Source organism: Rhinolophus ferrumequinum, chromosome 10 (assembly GCF_004115265.2).
Source record: "Rhinolophus ferrumequinum isolate MPI-CBG mRhiFer1 chromosome 10, mRhiFer1_v1.p, whole genome shotgun sequence".
Lineage (NCBI taxonomy): Eukaryota > Metazoa > Chordata > Mammalia > Chiroptera > Rhinolophidae > Rhinolophus > Rhinolophus ferrumequinum.
In genome coordinates, this window is record NC_046293.1 from 37,798,083 (window position 1) to 37,802,628 (window position 4,546).

Below are 4,546 nucleotides of genomic sequence, written 5' to 3' on the forward strand. Positions count from 1 at the left end.
CAACAGCTCCTCCCCAATCCTTACGCTCATCCTGCTGATAGCCTTGCTTCCTATTTCACTGAGGAAATAGAAGCAATCGTTAACAGACCTTCCACAAGCACCTGCCAAGGCACCGAGGCCATCTCCTGTTGTTATGAACTCATCCCAACTCCAGCTAATCCCCTTGCAGAAAATCTCCTGAACAGAGTTGTTTCCTTTGTCGTCTCCGATTTTTCTCCTCTCATTCTCTTTTGAACCCTTTGGCTTTGCCGCCATTAAACCACTGAAACTATTCTTTTCAAAGTCACCAATGACCTCCCGACTGATAAATCAGTGGTCCTCTGTCTTCATCTTACTTGCCCTGTCGGCAGCATTTTACACAGTTGATGACTTCCTCCGCTGATACCTTTTCTTCACTTGGCTTCCAGGACACCACACTCTCCTGGTTTTCCAGGCCCTTCGCTGACTACTTCTCAGTCTTCTTTGCTGGGTTCTCCTTATATCCCCAACAATTAAACAGTGGAGTGCCCCCAGGGTCAGATAATGGATCTCTTCTCTTATCAGTCTACATAAACTCACAGGTTTTCCACTCCAACTTGTATATAGAATTCCAAAGTCTATATACAACTGTCTAGACATCTACACTTGTTTCCCTAATAGACAAGTTATCTAATAGACAACTAGCCAGCAGCATTTGACACAAGATTGCTCTGGCTGCTGTGCAGAGAAAGGATTCAAGAAGAACGATAAATGACATAGGGGCACTAGTGAAAGGCTAATGTAGTAGTCTGGATAAAAAATAATATTGGTGTGAACTCTAGTGGTGATAGTAGCGATGAAGAGAAGTGGACTCATTTAAAAGAATCTTAAAGGTAGAAGCAAAGGACATGATGATGGATGGGCTAGATGTAAAGAGAAAGAAAAACATCTGTAAAAGACACTAGCTGCTAATGTTCAGCCATTACAAACTCTCAGAAAAATGTACCAAAATGTCCTGTGGGAAGCTGTGCCATAAGGGTAGTACAAAGGCTTTAACCTTCTAAGGCCAATTACTTCTTAGAAGGCAATAACCTTCTAAGGCCAACAATCTCTTAAAGAGTACAACAAAGCTCTCTTTTTTTTCATGCAACGCCCAGTAATTGCCTATATAGCCAGTAGTAGAAACAAAACTTCATCTTAGGCGAAAAGATTAACATACGAATATATGATAATCTGATAAGGAGTGGGGAAAACTCTGGGGAGACTCAGGAAATAGAAAAGCTCACGCCTGTGGTACAGGCAGAATTGAGATGTGATCACTCTACCTGAATTCCATTACACATGCCTTCAAACATAAAACCGTTCACTGTGTGTGAGCTAAAAGGGCAATAGATGCTTGTGGACTGATTGTCTCAGTGTCACAAGAGGAATGCAACTAAATTGTAGGTGGCACAGTAGGAATTCTGCAATCCTTTTATTTTTTTTCTTTTTATGGCAGCAAAATTAAACCTAGCTCATATTTATTGCTTATATGTGGCCTGTTTCTATCATATGTCCTAATTCTCCACAAACACAGAATTTAGTTCTCCTTTTATCTATATTAAAAGATTCTTTTCAAATTAACAGAAAGAAAGAAAGAAAGAAACAAAGAAAGAAAGAAGGAAGGAAGGAAGGAAGGAAGGAAGGAAGGAAGGAAGGAAGGAAGGAAGGAAGGAAGGAGAGAGAGAGAGAGAAAGAAAGAGAAAGAGAAACAGAAAAAAGAAGGAGGAACACTTCTTTCATTGAAACAGCAGGAAAGAGGAAGATGATGGGTGCAGATCTGGGTAGTTCACAGAATTGCTAACAGGAAGATGAGAGAGCACCATCTGATTCCTTTTTTTCTCAGTGAACGGGGATGGAGGTTAAGGGAGAAGTAGGAGGAAGTGGGGAAGGTTACAAGAGAAAGGAAACATGAAAGAGAGAGCGAGAAAGTGAGGAACTTAGGAAAATTCTCACTTGTAGCATGAAAAACGAATAGATTGGTAGAAAGTTAACACTTGGTTATGGAGAGGGTGTTAGAATGCTGCCAGATAAAAATACAGTTCGTATTCTGTGTTCAGAATAAAAGAATCCATATAAAGTTTAGGCATTCAGGAAATCATATGCTGTGTAAATAATTTAATGTAAACTTTTATCTTGAAATTATAAGACTTTAGGTTTATTACTCTGAACAAATAGCTGTCTATTTGCCTGGAATGAAAACAATAAGGAAAAAAAACCAATCAGCAGGAATTCTGTTAATTGTCACTAAAGCAAAACCATTTCCTTTCTTTGAAACCCAGCTGGAAATGTTCACAGGGCAAGGAGTTTACTGCAAACCCAAGGTACAAACACTTATTACAGGACAAATAGAGGAAATTATTCCATCGTAAATCTGTCGGGCATCAAAACAGTCCATTCAGACCACTGCAAAAGCCTTATCTGCTCACTGGCTCTCCTGCTCTATTTCTCTTTCCTTTCCTCAAGAAGGTACAGACATTTAGTCACTGGAACCACAAAACTTGACATGTGGGAGGGGCACTGAAATTCATGTGGCTCAGTACTCTCCACATGTCTGCATTACTTTTATGTAAATCACAAGGAGTCTATGCATGAGAGTCTTCAATGGAAGAGAACTCAATAGCTCTCAAGAGAACCCATTCCAGGATGGACAGCAATTCTTTTCACTGAACTCACATCATTTCTCTGATGTTTCTAGCTCTTTTCTGAGTTTGTCCCATTAAAGTTTTTCACAACTCTTATGCTTATTCCATATGTTAGCCTTTCAAAAAGGGAAGATAGCTATCATATTATCTTCCAACTTTCTTTCTCTAGTAGACATCTTTAATTTCTTATTCTATTTTCTTATGTCCTTTCATAATATTTCTCTGATTATGCCCGTCTTTGATTGTATTTTAAAGTGTGGTGCCCAGAGCTGAACTCAATTTTCTAGGTATTTTCTGATAAGGAAGAATAGAGTGAAACTATCACCTCTTTCATATGAAGAACTATACATTATTTTTATTGTTTGCTAAATTATTGATATATTTATTACACATTATCAAAATCATATTTCATTCTGAAGTTGATATAGGTCTTGTTCATAAATATTGTAGCAAAACTTCCTATTACATTTCTATGGTTGATTTTCTGGGTGTAAGCACAAAACTGTAACAATTATTTACATGAATTTTATTTTGCTTGCTTCGTCTCATCCCTTTAACTATGAAGAATTTAGTAAACCTGGTTCTGATATCCCAATGCATAATCTTCACATCTCCGTGGAATCTACTGGTATTTTATAAACATTTCTTTCTGTATCATGCATCAACTCACTGATCAAAATGTTTAATAGGGGAAGACAAAGGGAAAAAACGAGAAAGATGTACCTCCCTCCAGATTTTAAGAATCATCATTTATCAATGACTTTGTTGTTATTTCATTCAACCTTCATTTTTCAATTGTATCCAAAAGAATACGTATCATGAGACTTTAGCAAAGGCAAACCGTCCACACTTCCCTGATACCAATTCTATCAAAGGAGATGAAGACAATCCAATGAACTTGTGCCTTGGGAGTCTGCGTTAGTTTCTGGTGACTACAGCTTTCTTTGCTAGGCACTCATAAATCACTACTTTAGAACATGATCTAGAATCTTGCCCAGGATCAGTGATGAGTTCATAAACTTCAGCTTGATGAGTATAAATAAGTTTTCTTTTCAAAGACAGAATGAATGTATGGAAGAGATATCAGAATATCTGCACATTGCTTATCTTTAAAAATATTAAGGCTAATTTTAATTCTCTTTATTGCTAATTTTCTACAATATTAGGATACTAACAATGACCTAGAAAATAACAAGTATCAATATGGTGTCCAGGTACTTTCTCAGTGAACTTTGTTTCCCGGAGAATGAAAGGGAACCAAGCAGTGAATTTCTACAATAACAGAAAAGTATCTTAAGGTTATGGGTTTTGTTTGATTTGTTCTAGAACAAAAGATTTAGAGACACAGACTTTATTAGATCAGACAAAAATTCAATATTTAAAAGATCCAGTTTACATCAATAGTTTGGGGTAATAAACTAATAAGAGTAAGAGATAAAAATTATTGGTGTTTCCTATATTTAGGCACTACTGATTCACTCAATCTTTACAAAAATTGTAAGAGATAGATACTAGTATTATCCCTTCATACAGATTAAGAAACTGAGGCTCCACATGGTTTAGTCATTTGCTTGTGGTCATACTAGTTAATTGTAGAGCTAGGACTTGAAACTGAAAATCTGAAATCAGAGGCTGATTCTTTAACCAATGTGCCATGATATGCTTATGTTTTGGTATACAGTTCTATGAATTTTAACACATGTATAGATTCATAACCACCACCACAGCTGGGATTTAGAAGAGTTTCATCACCCAAAAAAATGCTCTCCTCATATTACTTTTATAGTCACATCTTCCCTCTACTTGTGAGTCCTGGCAACCACCAATTTGTTCTTCATGACTATAAATTTATCTTTTCAACAATGTCATATAAATGCAATCGTATGATATAGCTTACTAAGACT